Source organism: Pelodiscus sinensis, chromosome 1 (assembly GCF_052426305.1).
Source record: "Pelodiscus sinensis isolate ZL-2025 chromosome 1, ASM5242630v1, whole genome shotgun sequence".
NCBI lineage: Eukaryota > Metazoa > Chordata > Testudines > Trionychidae > Pelodiscus > Pelodiscus sinensis.
Genome location: NC_143052.1, coordinates 14,513,867 through 14,530,039, shown reverse-complemented (window position 1 = coordinate 14,530,039; position 16,173 = coordinate 14,513,867). Strand labels below are relative to the sequence as shown.

General features: G+C 46.7%; 1 protein-coding gene across 1 annotated transcript in view; it reads right to left on the bottom strand.

Annotated features, from left to right (window-relative positions):
- The window catches only part of PROSER2 (proline and serine rich 2), a 41,012-nt gene extending 29,294 nt beyond the window's left edge, over positions 1–11,718 (bottom strand). Inside the window, exon 1 of the mRNA XM_075926006.2 lies at positions 11,398–11,718. The gene's annotated coding sequence lies outside the window, so the exon portion shown is untranslated. The remainder of the gene's footprint in view (positions 1–11,397) is intronic.
- Between the last annotated feature and the right edge of the window lie 4,455 nt (positions 11,719–16,173).

Sequence of the window (16,173 nt, the reverse complement as noted above, 5' to 3'; positions counted from 1 at the left end):
ATTAACGTGAAGATAAAGCATCCTAAAGACAGCCCTCACTAGCAGCATGAGTCACTTCCCCACTCTACCTGCCTGTCTCCTCTCTCTGCTTAAACATATTTAATAGCAGGATGATACACGTGTAGTACCACATACTTTTCTGATCCACTGTCTTTCTCTCCTACACGTGCCCCAGTCATAGGCAATAATTACATATTCTGTACAGCGGTAACAATTTCTCAGTACATTGGGCTCATATTTAGTGCTAACACGTCTCAGTCACTATCACCTGTGTTACAGCAGAGCCCAGGGGGCCATAGAAAATGGGACCCTACCATGCTAACCCCATACAAACATAGAATGAGACAGGCCCTAGCCGGAAGAATTTGCATTCTCATAGTTTGATTCCTCAAGGGCAAAACGAGTGGGAAGTAGGGAGCTCTGGTTACATTTCCAGTTCCACTGGATTACTTCTCTCTCTTCCCCCTCCCCTCCCCCAACAGAAGCATGACTCTCAGAAACCAACACCCTTTTTGGCCTCTTAGTCAGCCAAGTGGCATGTCACATTCAGAACAACATCCATCATTACTCTGCGACAATGCCGTTCTTCTGATCGCTTCATCCTGGCAAAATGCTATGAAAAAGGTCTTTATGAATGCTGTCATAACTATGCCATCACGTGTCTTGTAGGACGGCTCCCACACAATGTAGCTAGGCTGAGATCCAGACAATCTTAGGTGTACAAATGAAACAGAGCAGTGAATTTCCACCATGCTGAACCACGCTAAAGTATTTATTGTTGCTTGCAAGAGCAGCTCTTTCATTTAAGAGTTATGATTTACTCTGGAGACTTTGAAAGCCACCTCTCCATTGGAATTAATGCTTCCTACTTTGTCTTCTTGGGCCTACCTCTAACTATACTGCAATCCAGAGTCACAAAGATCAGATGCATCATCTTGCAAACACAGCTTTTTTGTAGCAGCACTTGCGCAAATAAATGCCCACAGTCACTGTTTCATACACGTATACTGTGAAGACTATGATCAAAAATTTTTAACATTGCTGTAGCTCCTAATGTTCTCATTTCTGCCTATGCAGGCTCCAGAGAGATAACACGGCTACATTTCTATTACTATTCTGAATTCAAACAAGTAGCATGACAGAAGAATGCTTCCTGTGCCATTACCTGGACTCCTCAGCACCATCTTCAGAGTAAGCACTAGACTGTTCACATGGTGGGCAGCAGCATTTGGTAAAGGGTAACTAAGTTAAAATCTTGGCTCTGTTGAATTCCATTGGGAAACTCCCATGACTTCAATGGGGCAAGGATTTCACCCATCATCTTTAAAGATACTGCTTTATAAGAAGGGGAGGTTTGCTTCCCAGGTTGCTTACAGGGTGTCCCTGCTATAAGTCGCCCCGGTATACATCTGTTCTGCACTAAAGTTGTTGACATTTGTAGGAACTAATGTGTTATAAGTCCTCCTATTCCCCACTCTTAAGATGAACAAAAAACCCCAGACCCAACCAATTTGCGCAAATGGAAATCAGCCGTAGGGAAAAAAAATTCCACGCTTTAAGTTGTTTTGCTATAAGTCCAAGTTTTTTTGAACGTATCTTGGACTTATAGCGAGGCCAGCCTACACCTCCCATTTGTGCCTTTGAATATCTCCCTGTAACATTCACGTAGGAGAATCATGGGTTGAACGTACAGAAACACTAAATTGGTTCCATTGGTCAACATTGTCTTTCAGTGAGCCAAGGTTTGTCTGGTATCCTAACCTGAAAGCTTTTTGCTGACCTTTTCCCACACACCTGCATTTTCACAACAGTGCTCCATTTGTGACAAAAGGTCACCATGTTCATTGTTTGTCTAGGAACTGATGTGGCTCATATCACCAGAGAGGCTCAGCAAAGAGCCTCCAAATGTTTACACTGAAAATCTACTCAATGTTTACTTTTTTGACTGCTGCTGCACAATGTTAGGAATCATTAAGAAAGGGACAAAGAACAAGACACAGCACACAGGGTATTAGAAGAAGTTCCTAACAGAGTAGAAAAAGGAATCCAGACAGAGAGCTTTAACCAAGCAACTACCCAGCATGGCAATGTATTAAGATTTGGTGCTACATCCTTTTGGCCTAGGACTGAGGGCAGTGCAGGGTGGGAGTGGAAAAGGTAACACCTGTTGTGAAGGCACTAGAGTGGGGTCAATACTCAGCTTTACCACAGACTGTGCGTGATTCTGGACAAATCATTCAGTCTCTCTGGACCTCAAAACCCCATCCAGGCCCACTGACAAGAAGGGCAAAGGGGGAAGTTGCCCCAGGGCCCAGTGATTCAAAAGGGCTCAGCCCTTTAAACCCACATGGCATGCCCCAGGCAGAGGATGTTGAGGGCTGGATGCCCCATCCCCTCCTCTTCTGCCCAAGGCCCCGCCCCTTCTGGGAGCACAGCGCTGACCTGCAAGTCCATTTGCTCTCCTGTACCCATCTGTAAGAGAAGGGTAACTCTGCCTTTCTCCCACCCTGGCCTCCACTGTGTGTAAGTCACTTTAGAATTTATGCCTAGCAGGAAACAGCCCCTCCCTGACATGGTTTTGTACAGCACCTAGCACCATAGGACCTGATCTCAACTGAGGCTTCCAAGCATTACTGTACCAGTGGTGTAGTTTTACAGAACAATTCCTTTCTTGGACTTGCATAATGCCAAAATCATTTCAGGTCCTGGTACTCCATCACTAGCGAGCGATAGCGGTTTTATGACTTTAGCCCCCTGTATTCTAAACTCCAAGTGAGCTTCAAAACAACCACCCTCTGCCCCCCATGGTATGGTCCAATAGGATTGTCAAGGTAACCAGCCAGGCTCAAAATAAAAACCATCCTCAGAGAAATGAAACAACACGTTAATAGGAAGCTGCTCTTCCTGACCTTCAAAAATGCATTAAAAATGTAAACTGTTCACAACAGGATTTATTTCTTGTCTACCCTCACACACACATTATGGACACACTACAAGCATTTCAATGCAATGCCCTTACTCGAATCAGTGGTGGAAGACTGTTCCCATCAGTGCAATATTTGGACCACTTCAGGCCAGGCAGCAGAAAAGTACGTCTGAAAAATACTGATGGAATTTGCTCTTAGGAAAACTAAGTCCCCAATTTCTAATTTTCACTTATGCAGCTTTCAAATAATCCTAATCAGGCTTGCCTGATTGCGGAGGGGGAGGGGGGGGGGCAGCAGAGAGAGAGAGAGGGCGAGGCACAAGACAGGACAGTTGCCCAAGAGCCTAAGGCTAGTCACTGCATGAGCCCAGAGCTCTTTGAATATAGTTGCCATTGGCAGCAATTTAGTCATTAGATGGGGATTTTAATCAACGGTAATTTTTAACAGACATTGATAATTTTAGACTGGAGTTCAGTTTTAATTTTCCCAACATGCACAGACTCAGAGAAATTATGGAAAATTGCCATAGATTAAGGAGTGGTCTTTCATTCCAGGAGGACAAATTTTTAGCACCTGTGAACGCTCTCTCTCCAAGTTTAGCAACCAGAAGAGAGAATTTTTACACCAGGGGACCTGAGTGACGTACAGTAAAACTCCAGTTGTCCGGCATCCAGTGGTCTGGCACTCCCGGGTTCCAGGTGGTGCCGGACTAGCAGAAGAGCTCCAGGCAGCCAGACAATTGGAGCTGCTCTGGCCCGGGCTTCCCAGAATCAGCTGCTGGTCAGTTTCAGCAGCAGCTGACTTGGGGACGCCTGGGGCAGAGCAGCTGGGGTGCTGCCAGGTTGGTCCCAAAGCACCGCTTTCGCATCCCCCTTCATAGCCCCCACTTCCGATAGTCCAGCAGATCTGATAATCTGGCACCCCCTGGGTCTAAAGGTGCCGGATTATCGGAAGTTTACTGTACTTGCTAGCAAATCACTAGAGCCATTTCATTTGAGAGCTTAATAGGCAAGCTTGGAACAGTGCTACCCTCTACATTTGGAAGCGTTCCATTTTGGAAGGATCACTTACACAGCCAGCATGATAGATTGAATAAATTATGGTCATGATGCTCAGAAAGTTATCAACATTTTAAATAGAGTGTTGCTGTACCGTCCCCTTCCCTGTATTACATATAAATCTCATTCTGCAAATAACCAAGAAGCCGTAAACTCTTTGGATCAAAACTAAAATTTCCCACCCAGTCAGGACAGTATTCTAGAACCCTGCAGAGTTCTAAGCCCACATTCTCTTCCTCTTATCTAAAGGGAAAGAGTATCACATACTAGCTATTTTAAGAGCACAACTGGAATACATTCTGGTGGGTTTTGGTGTATTTCCAGTAAAACTATTTTGGTGAAGAATGACAGCAAAGTGCTGGACCTGCATGATCACACCATTTAGCTCAGTTACCAGGAATAGATTTACCATTGTACTCCTCCCGCCACCGCCCCCCGCCCCAGAGTGTTAAGAGGCCCCAACAACAGGGGTGCCTCCCAAAGGTGGCAGCTCAGTAGGGCTGGGGCAGGCAGGCCCACGCTGCTCCCAGAAGCGGGCAGCTTTTGGCAGGTCACTGTGAGCCCCTGTTGAGAGGGAGGCGGCACAGTGCACACTGCTTCTGCCCTGGGCAGTGCATGTGGACCCACTCCCCCCTTGTCTCCAAAGGGCAGGAGAGACATGCCAGCATCAGGGTTAAGGCAGCTCCCTGCCCGCTCCACCTCCCTCCCTCCGTGCTGCTCCAGGGCGTAGCTGGGATGTCCCTGTGGTTAGGGTTGCCAGGTCCCCGGTTTTCTGCCGGACAGTCTGGTATTTGCACCGTCTGTCTGGTAGAAAAATTCAGAAAATATCGGACATGTGCAGTGTCCGGTATTTTCTAAATTCCTGGCTGGGCACCGGACGGAAGCCTGGTAGGGGCAGGGGAGCGACTGGGAGGCAGGGCCAGGGCCACAATTGGTGCTACGAGCTTGTGGTCACACGCAAAAGCCGGGTGGGATGGGGCCAGGACTCCCAGACACTCCCCACGCCCGGCTTTTGCACGCGACCAGAGGCTCCCTGTGCCATTCTCAACCCCGCCTCCCAGCTGGGAGCCTCTGGTTGAGTGTAGAAGCCAGGCAGGGGGAGTGACTCCCAGCCCCACCCTCGCCCGGCTTCTGCTTGCAACTAAAGGGAATGCCTGCTGCGGGCACAGCCTGAAGGACTCTGGCTGTGGCCAGTGGCTGCACCCTCCCCCCCCTCAGCCTGCTTCCCACCCCCCATTCCTCTGAGCCCCCCCTCTCCTCTCGTCCAGCCCCCAACCCTCCCCAGATCTGCTTCTTGGCCCCCCTCTCCTCCTGTCCAGCCCCCCCCAACTCTGCTTCCCATCCCCTCCCCTTTCCTCCCATCTAGCCCCACGGCCCCCAGACCCTCCCTTGCCAGCGCTGCTTCCCGTCCCGCCCACTTCCCAGCCAGCCCCGCCCTCCTCCAGGCCGGTTCTTCCCCCCCTTCCCCACCGCCGATTAAGCATGTCCAGTTTTTTGGCGGGGTCTACCTGGCAACCCTACCTGTGGTGGTGGAGGGGGTCTCTTCACACATTGCCCTTGCTCCAAGCACTGACTGCCCATGTTTAAATTAGGACTAGATCAACATGCTCTTATTGAAACAGGACTACCTGAAAGTACTCGAACAAACTATTAATGCATGTCAGCGGGATCCAAGTGGTCAGACTGCAGCAGGCTATAGCCAGGTAGATTCACATCCCAGTTAGCCACAAATCTCATTGCTAGGGCTTGTCCACACCAACACAATACATTTTTTTATCCGCACTGGGAAAGTGTGCTTAATCTATGTTTGGTCAGGGCCTTGGATAGGGTCAAATCAGATTATGACCATGAAATGTCATAACCTAAATACTATGGTGAATGCTGTCCCCTAACTATTCAAAGATAGACAGAAGTGCTAATACATATTTCCCCTCCCCCCCCCATTTAAAATGCTCTTCTATTATGGCACGATCTCACCCACATAAACCAGGTGAGCAGTGTTTGGCCAAAAACTTGTTCTTGCTGTTCTAACACACAGCTGGTATACACTGAAAACTAATGCCAGTATAGCTATGTAAGCTAGGGGATATGGAAACTCCCCCCGCCCCCAACACAGTTATGCTGACCAACCCCCCAGCACAGATGCAGCTATGCAGACAGAAGTGTTTCTGTTCATATACCTAACATTTGGAGGGGAGGGGAGGGGAGGAGCATTTCTTGCATCCGCAGAAAAAAAGTCACAAGAGTTGACAACACTACAATAATTAATCCTGTGTACATATGGCCGTAAAACAGCCAGACAAGTGAAGCACCAGCTCAGAAAAGCACTTAATGCATTCGCTTGAATCCAATTGCCTTCACAGGGATTTCAAGCATGTGTTCTAGTGCTTTGTTGAAATCTGAGCCTAAAGGAAAATTGAGAGAAAGGAACCCAATTTAAAAAAAAAAAAAAAAAAAAAAGGAACTGTTAGTTTGTGATTGCCTCTAACATAAACCCCCAAACAATAGTTTACTTCAGTGTGCACAATACTTTGTCGCCTTGCTTTGTTTCATTTCATATCAACGGCTAAGGTTACATCTTTGACCCAAATTAATCTGTCTCAGGATGCTAAAAAAAAGTGAGTTTGATGTTGTCTTCATTTCTTAACCAGTCTTTCTGGATTTCCAAGAGAAGGCTTTTTGTTGTTGTTGTTGAAAGAACACACTTTTCAGAATATTTGCCAAACAATAGGAGATTGTTAAACTGCTCAGTTATAAAGGTATGATACCCAAACCAACCCCAAGATGAGAAATCTGTACTGCATTCCATGCAATTATTGTTTTGGAAATATCGCCCCAAGAGCCTCAGGTAAGCGAGCTGTTCAGAACATAGTACAATACTGGTTACAGACTTAACCCTCATTTCACCAGGAGAGAAGGGTGCACAAGATTAGGCACAAATTCAAGCGAACATTGTTCCCTATCAGTTCTAAAAAGCCAGTTGGTCCCAGTCTTTGCTTTACTGCTTGTGAGTAACTGCAGCTGTAACTTGCAAAATCAATATGATTTAGCTAGACCATGCCATATGAAAGCAACTTTATCTACCCTACGCCAAATAAAACAAGTGGGAAAGGCTTGTGCACAACCGACCAGGTTAAACAAGCAGAGGAAAACAGTGCTGTAAACTCCCATGTGTTTGCAGAAATGAAATCCTTCCCCACCCTACCTAAAAATAAAGCTTGAACTGATGACAAGTGGTTACTTTTCCATTAGCTTCTTACAGGAGGATAATGATAAGGCTCTCACTGCCCAGTTGTGGTTGAGATTTGATGATCTGTGACTACTTAAGTACTGGATACAACACCAGTGTCTGTCTAGACCCATTTTCTATCAAGTGTTAAATATGCCCTAAGACTGACCTCTCCCAAGTCTTTAAACATTCTTATGAAAATTGCCAGGAGAGGAATTTAAGAGCACTTTAAAAGTTAATTAGTTTGCACTTCTTCTCTGATAACTGGATGCTTAGTAAGGTGACTTATGCTTTGGAACTGCACAGAATACAAACAATTAAAAGTACAGGTTTTTCTTGAATTAGCCTACTTCCCTTTTGCTACAAGTGTGACCTCATGGGGGTGCAGGGTCCTGTAACTTTGATCCAACTGCTGTACAGATCACAGGTGAATTGCTTTCTACTTAGGAAGGCAGGAGAATTTTAGTCCAACACCTATGCAGCCCGTTGCACCATCACTATGTCACAGCCTAACCATGGAGTTTGCAATCTCTTGTGAATGTTGCAACTTAGTAGGGAGTGTGTAGACAGTTGTGCAGTGCAAAGGAGTGGGAATGCTTTGTCTCAAGAAGGGCTATAGTAAATGGTAGGATAGATGCAACAGGTTGGCATGCCAAAAGTCATCAACAGAGGCAACAGGCTGCATTAAGGATTTGTTCCTCTGTTTTGTGAGCAGGGTTAAGTGATTATGAAGTTTCGGAGAGGTAGCCATGTTAGTCTATCTGCAAAAATGAGGAGTCCTGTAGCACCTCAAAGCAGCAGCTGACACAGTGTTTTTTACCCACAAAAGCTTATGCCCAAATACAAAGGACTCTAAGCCTTTAAGGTGATTCAGGACTCCTTGGTTTTTTTTAAGTGATTAAGGATAAAGTGTCAGAGATAAAGAAAGTCATGGATTCCATGACTTAGAGTCTGAGACATTTGCTGCTTCTGCCTCAGAGTGACAGGGGGTCCCCCACACCTCCCAGCTGCAGGCACTGTAGCCCCATGCCCCTGTAGGAGACAGGGAGACCCCAAAGCCTCGAGCCCTAAGGGCAGTGGATGCCAGCCTTACCCCTCGCTGCAGTGGTATTCGGGATCCCATCTCCCGCAGCCTTCACTCATGCCACAGTGTCCCCCTCCTCCATTATTTTTAATAAAAGTCACAAGAAGTCAAAGGCTTTGTAAATTTTTGTTTACTGCCCACAACCTGTCCCTGACTTTTACTAAAAATAACCGTGACAGAAACCTTAGCAGTGATTATCTCATCACCACCAGTGTAGAGCAAAACACAATACAGCCTACCTATCTAGGAGGGAACTGCAGAAGTTGGCGGAGAACAAGAACTGCAAATTGTCAAATACATTCTGAGAACAGAATAGTGTTGGCTTCAGAGGGGTAGCCGGGTAAGTGTTTCAGAAAAACAACAAGGAGCCCAGTAGCACTTTAAACACTAACAAAATGTATTAGGGTTTTAGAGCATACTGGGCAATCGGCTTCTTAAGGCTCCTGCCTATTGACATTATTCACATGACTGGAAGGACAATAACTGGAAATAGTCAATTTAAAAAAAGGTTTCAGATACCTACCATTAAACTGACTGGTATCTGGTTACTACTTTTCTCTGAAGCACCCTCACAAGCAAGAAGAGAAAACAGGGACTATATAAGGAGAACTGTGAAAACTGACTATTCAGAGATACAAAGAAAGAATCCCCCCCCCTCCCATTCAGATCTCAGAGGTTACTTTTAGTGCTAGTCAGTACAGCATCTCAACCCTAATTTAAAATTGTTATCCCTGTACACTTAGTTGTGAAGAACATAAATCAGACCCTTGCTGCTTTAATCTGGAAATATCTATTCTATTACTGAAATGTGATCTGAGCCTACCTCTGGTTTCAGATCTATGTTAAGAAAATACTTTCACAAGTTTTTCACTACTAACTTACTGCTGTGTAAAATGGAACTAAGATTTGCTGCCTATTCTATATAGAAATTGTATCTCCTGTGCTGCATTTGCCAAGGATCTGTACAAAGAGTCTTAAAATAATACCTTTTATAAGCCTAAGCCAGAAAATGCACAAGCTTTTAAGAACATGACTTACGCTTTTGTAAGCGGGTTTGGGGGAGGAGGGTGGGAATCTTTCCTTTCCTTCTCCTCACTTGCACAAAAGTTGCTCTGAATTTTTGGTTCCTAACTGCAATTGTTTTGCAAAATGGGGAGGAGGGGCAAAAAGGCACCCAAAAAGTGAAGAATTTTATCTTGAGCGAGTCACTTCACCTTTCTGCGCCTCTTTGCCTTCTCAGCGGTCTCATGTTTTTAGTTTGTAAGTTGTTAGTATGTGTACCGCACACAGCAAAATAGGACCCTGATCTCACCTCTGGCTTCAAGATGCAATATAAACAATATAAAAAGGGACTTTCAACATTGATAAGAAAACAACAATTGTAGTTTCTACAGCATAAGCCTAACCACAAGAAAATGGATTTTTCAGCTTGCTGGTACTGAGATACAAATTTCCCCTCAAGCCATCCTGACTCCTACTAAAGTCAAGGGGTACTTGGCAGATACCAGTAACAGATCCTAGGGCCTGATTCTGCTTCCACTGAAGTCAAGTGAGATTTTGCCACAATTCAAGGGTTAAAAAAATGGGGGGGGGGGGGAGAGAGAGAGATTAGATCAGTCTCTCCCCAGCATCATACCCACCTAAAAATGCATTTCAGTAGCATGCAGTGGGAGCCTTAAAAACCCCCCACCTCTACCAAACATTGCTTCTGGCAGAACATGGGGGCTCTCCCAGACTTAGGGTGCAGCTGTGCCAAGCTATTGCTTACTGAAAAAATGCATCTATGCTGATGGGAGAGCTAATAAACCAGCTAATAAACCATCCTGTTAGTCTTTAAAGTGCTACATAGCCCTATTTTTTGTCCCCCTAGCACAGGTACTCCACCTCCCCAAAAGGCAGTAGCCATGCCACAAGAGAAACAGAACTATCTCTACTGGGAATTACACACCAGAAGTAAGGCTGGTATCCCTGTACCGCTCAGGAGCGTGGCTTTTCCACACCCCTGAGTGACTTAGTTATATTGACAAAAGACTATAGTGTAGACCAAGCTTTCCCCACATCTGGATAAAAAAGGTCTTAGAATACTGGGCAGTATTAAAAGCTCCCATGAATATCCCCCTAGCCTTCCTGCTTCATTCTGGGGCACGCACACACCGACTGCACTTGCCTCTTTGTCTTATTGCATTGACTCTCTACACTCATTCGGTTAACACTATTGCAGTGAATCACACAGACCTGTTTTGATTTTTTTTTTTTAGCAAGTTCAGAAGACAGGGTGTTTACAAGCCCAACAGCCCCCTACCGTCTTGCCTGGATTCACAGTGGCAGCAGCGCTACCCGCGGCTGGGTGGGAACATTTTCAGTGATAAGCAGCCTGCAAGCAGCAGACACAGCCTTTGAGATTCGGGAAGCCCTCAGAGGCTCTCTCGATCCAAAAGGGCTTCACAACAGACACCAGTCCGCAAACCAAACACACACCGCACAGCTCGCCTCTGCTACTCTTCCCAATTCTCCCAAGCCGGCTCCTTAGGCATAAACAAACCAACAGCACCATAAACTCAGCCTCCTCCCCGGCAGGAGAGGCAGCTGTTCGCAAAGGGCAGCCCGGGGAGAGCCGCAGCCGAAGAGGTGGTGTGGAGATAACCTTGGGCTCGTTGCCCATGAAACCCGCCCTGGGGTGGGCACAGGCCAAGCTCACAGCGGGCTGGAAGTCCCAGGCAAGGGCGCGGGGAGATGCTCAGCGCCTCCTATGTAGGTTAGTGGGTCAACCTAGCAACGAGCCGTAGTAGGTTTCGCGCAGGTCTCCACCCGGGAGGAGACGCGGGCCCCCCCCGGCCAGAGCATTAGGCGCAAGGAAGCCGCGTGCGGGCAGCTTCCCTCCTCCCAAAGCCCCGGCTCCGAGACGCCCCGCCAGGCAGGCGGTGGGGGGAGAGGGAAGGCAGAGGCGGGGGAAGGAGGGAGGCTTTCGGAGGAGCCCGGCAGGGGCGCGGGTGGAGACACCCGCCGGAGCCCCCGAGCAGAGCCGCTTTCGCTCCCGCCCGCGCGCCCCGGGCTGGCTGCAGACAGCGCCGAGCACCCAGGCCAGCTGCCCGCACTCACCTGGCCGGCCCCGCCGCACGCGCGCGCTCCGAGCAGGTGCAGCTGCTGGGGAGCCCTCCCGGCTGCTGTGAGTCCCGCTCGGGCAGGGACGCGCCTCGCCAGCCCCCGGACTCATGCGCACTGCGCCCGGCCCACGCCCCAGCGCGTTTAAAGGGACAGGTCGCGCGGCCAGGGCCCGGCTGTGGGTCGGGAGCCCCTCTTCCCCCTCGCAGTCCTGAGCCCGAGCTTCGCTGGGCTGGAAGCCGAGCTCTGGCGCTCCGCCTCCCCTCTCCGGGGGCCGCCTTGTCTGTCTTGCTGACCCGCCGCAAGTTAAAAGCGACTGGCTTGGAAAGTCAGACCTCGCCAAGGCGCAGGGGCGCCGAACGCTTGCTGACTCTCCTTGTTACCACGCCCTTATCAAATCCACTGGCGTATCAATTGCACTCATAGGTCAGTGGATAGCATAGAGGAGGGATGCCAATGGTTAACCAGTATGCTGATGGGAGGATGCTTTGGTTACTAGCGATGTTAGATAACATGTAATCGAATAGTCATGTAACCACATCAAATTTAGCAGCTACACGACTATTTGATAGTCCCCCCCTCCCCCCGGAGGTTTGGTTGGCAGCCAGCATGCTCCCACCCCACACACAGGGACCCCTTGCCACTCCGCACTCCTGCCTGTCTATCATGGAGGCAGAAGTGGGGGGTGGTTGGTGGCAGCCAGTCAGTGAGGGGGGCTGGAAGGGGTGGCCCGTAAGCCAGCTGCCACAGCCGGACTTGGGCCGCTCCTGGGGGCTGGTCACCAACAGTGGCTGCCTGCCACCTCATACTGCTGCCTTTAATACAGAGGCAGCAGTGCAGGGCTGCAGCAGCTCCTGTCCATGTGGAGGCCAAGCTCTCTGTGGACAGAAGCTGATTTGTGGGATGTCAGAGCAGTCCCTGTCCATGGGAACCTCAGACCCCCTCTGGACAGGGGCTGCTGCTGCAGAGCAGCCTCTGTCTGCAGCGAGCATGGCCCCACCGCAAACAGAGGCTGCTTCATAGCAGCCACCCCCACCCCACTGCCGCAACATGGGGGAGAGGGACAGGTGGCTCTGCGGAGCCAGAGCTTGGAGGTGCTAGCTGTAGGAGGCAGCAAGGGGGAGGAGGCAAGTCCGCAGAGCCAGCATGCGCAGAGAACCGCTTAAGAGATGGCTTTTCTTATGTATCAGCTCCCGCCTACCCCCCTCACCCTCTACGCTGCTGTCTCTCTATCAGAGGCAGCAACATGGCGCAGGAGACCGGTCTGGTGCTCGCCTCACCCGCCCACCTTGCTCCCTCTGATACCATTGTAGTGCTGGTTTTGTTTCTGATGTTGACTTGGCAGGGATTTGTAAACCTGTTAAAATACCCCAGACAAATACATAAATGGGAAATGGGAGAGATGGTTTGTGCCTACAAACTTGCCATGCATCAAAGTAAAATTCTCCAGCTCTCATGGCTCATCTTGGATTTATTGGTTTAAGGTTCAAAGCAACTGTATTGCCAACAGGCAGAATCTACCACATGAGCTAAAAGCCAGCTGGCTATTAGGTATGGCTATAGAATAGATTCATTATTCTCTCTGTAAGCCTATGTCTACACTGCACATCAATTTTGAAATAAGATATTCCGAAATAGTTATTCCAAAACAGCTTATTTCGAAATAGCACATCTACACTGCAGGGAAGCCTCAAAATGAGTCCGAGGCAGACTTCCCTAATGTAGATGTGCTATCTCGATTTAGAGCTCCAGGAGGCACTGAGGAGGAATAACTAAGAATGGCCCTGGTGGGGGCTATTTTGAAATAGCAGCAATGGAGCGTCTACACACAAAATAGCCTTATTTTGACATAGCTATTTCAGAATAGGCATTATTCTTTGTAGAATGATGTTTACAGATTTTGGAATAAGCCGCCCATTATTTTTAATTTTTTTCAAAATAACAGAATGGCTATGTAGACGCTCACATAGTGATTTGGGAATAATGGCCATTATTCCAAAATAACTTTGCTGTGTAGACGTACCCTAAGTGGCCTTAGTATCACTAGATGGGACAATACACCATACTGATCACCTGCAGACCAAAAACCTTCCAACCCAGGAACTCAAAGTACTTTATAAATTGAGAGCAAGACTCAGCAAATATTTAATAATGGTCCACTCTGGCGGACAGCTTCATTGATGTAAAACATACATGAACCCTTACAACAACTCTGTGACCAAGAAAAGTAAGTATCTTTATTGTATAGATGGGGAATTGTGAGCACAGAAATGCTAAGGTCCATATCCTCAAGGGGAGTTAAATGCCTTGCTCCTTAGGGCTAGAATAGATTATACTAGTTACAAAGCCAGTGCATTGGGGCTGTGTCTACACTGGGCCACTTATTCCGGAAAAGCAGCCGCTTTTCCGGAATAACTTGCCAGCTGTCTACACTGGCCGCTTGCTTTTCCAGAAAAGCAATGACAATCTACTTTAAAATCATCAGTGTGTTTCCAGAAAAACTATGCTGCTCCTGTTCGGGCAAAAGTCCTTTTCCAGAAAAACTGTTCCGGAAAAGGGCCAGTGTACACAGCACAGTAGTCTTTTCCGCAAAAAAAGCCCCAATCGTGAAAATGATGATTGGGGCTTTTTTCCGGAAAAGCGCCTCTACATTGGCCACAGATGCTTTTCTGGAAAAGCATCCTGCCAATGTAGACGCGCTTTTTCCAGAAATACTTATAACGGAAAACTGTTCCGTTTTAAGCATTTCCGGAAAAGGGTGCCAGTGTAGACGTAGCCTGGGAGTGTAACCAACCTCAAACTGTACAAAATCACAAATCAGGCCCAAAAAAAATCATGAGATAGGGTTAAAATTCTTGATAGTGTTAAAGCAATTAATATATTTGGGATTCTTTTTATTCTCCTGGTTTTTAAATCCATAGAGATCACCTCTTCAAGCTTTTGTCTGCAATCAGGAGAGTTAGAAACTTCTTTTTTTTTTAATGAAATCTGAAGGTCTCACATAATCACATGACTCCAGGAGTTGGGGCCTTAAGAACATTAAATAACAGAAGCGACGAGGAGTCCTGTGGCACCTTATAGACTAACTGAAGTGTAGGAGCATAAGCTTTCGTGGGCAAAGACCCACTTCGTCAGATGCATGTAGTGGAAATTTCCAGAGGCAGGTATAAATGTGCAGGCCAGGATCAGGCTGGAGATGATGAGGTGGATCTAATAACAGGACTCTTGTGGTAAAATTAAAAGAGGTGGCAATACCGTTAGCCTACTATAAAAGTCCCATTGTTGCTATCTCTTGTGTAACTGCTCTAGTAGAACCCCCCCCCCCCAAACTGCAATGTCAGAACTAGGAAAACCAGTATCAGAGCTGGGAGTCTGGACTTTTCCAGACCTTTCTCTTCTAGGACTTATGTCTGAGTGAGGAAAAGAAAGCTGTTCTGTCTTCCACAGTTTATCGCCATTGTGTGTTCTAGTAAACAGTGCCTCCATCTTAGTGACAAACACAATTATCTGCTTGAAGATAAGGTTACTGAAGCACAGCTGAGAGTTTTTTTTCCAATTCTAAATGCTGGTGTTTTCCCTATCTTGCCTTTTTGAAATGGTTTGCTGTAGTTCTTTATTTAGCCCTCATTTCTGGTACAGAAAGTGGAGTTGTTATTATTAATGACATGTATTATTTTAGCACTTTGAGACCAGGACTAGGACTAGACATTTTTATGTTGAAACTTTTTTTTTTCAAAAATGCAGGTTTGCTTCAACCAAAAAATGTGGCATGTATTTATGCTGGAATTTTGTGTATTGAGCCCATTGAAAGCGGGGGGGGGGGGGGGGGGGGGGGGGAGAACAAAAAGATCCAAACTAACAATATACTTTCAAAACAATTTGCTTTGATTTTTTTATTCAAAACAACTTTGAATTTTACCTCAGTTTTTGTTTAAAAGGTTCTAAAACACCTCAAAGTGAAATGTCTCTGATTAATCCAAACTCATTTTTTACAACTTTTTAAGTTTCAGAAAAAATATGAGTCAACCCAAAATGTTCTCCCCTCTTTCGCCCCCTAGTTAGATCAATGAACAGCTCTAACTAGGATCCTATTGTGCTAGGCACTGCACATACATAGTATGTACATGGGAATCTTAATAAGAGTTCATAAACATAAAACTCTTACAAACTTCAAGACTTTGGGAGAATGTAGATATCTGCTCTCATAATGCAACTTGCAGGACTGGGACCTTAACTATGGTTTATCCAAGCAGCTTCTGTATGCATGCACACGTGTGTGCATTTTACTACTCCATCTCCTGTCATCGTGCATATGTAACACTGACAGATGGAACCGAACAAACCTGGGATCTCTGGAGCTTAGTGCATGAGCCTCTTCAACTTGAGCTAAAAGTCAGCTCACTCTTAACTAAGGCTGTAGTACATGCTCATTCTTTCTCTATATAAATGGTCTAAGTGCCACTACACGGGGACAGTGAACCACATCTAGTAGGTGCGTGTGTTACATATACAAGCAGTGTAACAAGCATTCAAAAAGCAGCCGTACCACTGTTGTTCAAATACCATGATGATGGGTGTGATGTAAGATCCTCAACTGGAGAATACAGAAACAGGATCTATTATAAAGTCCTATATATAGGAGTTCCCAACCTGCCAGGATTGTCCTGCAGTTTCTAGAAATTAACAAATTAACCTTTAATTAAAGAGTCTGTCACATGAAGAAAATTCTGGGAATACATCCAGCCAAAATTGGCAACCCCATATAAAATTAAC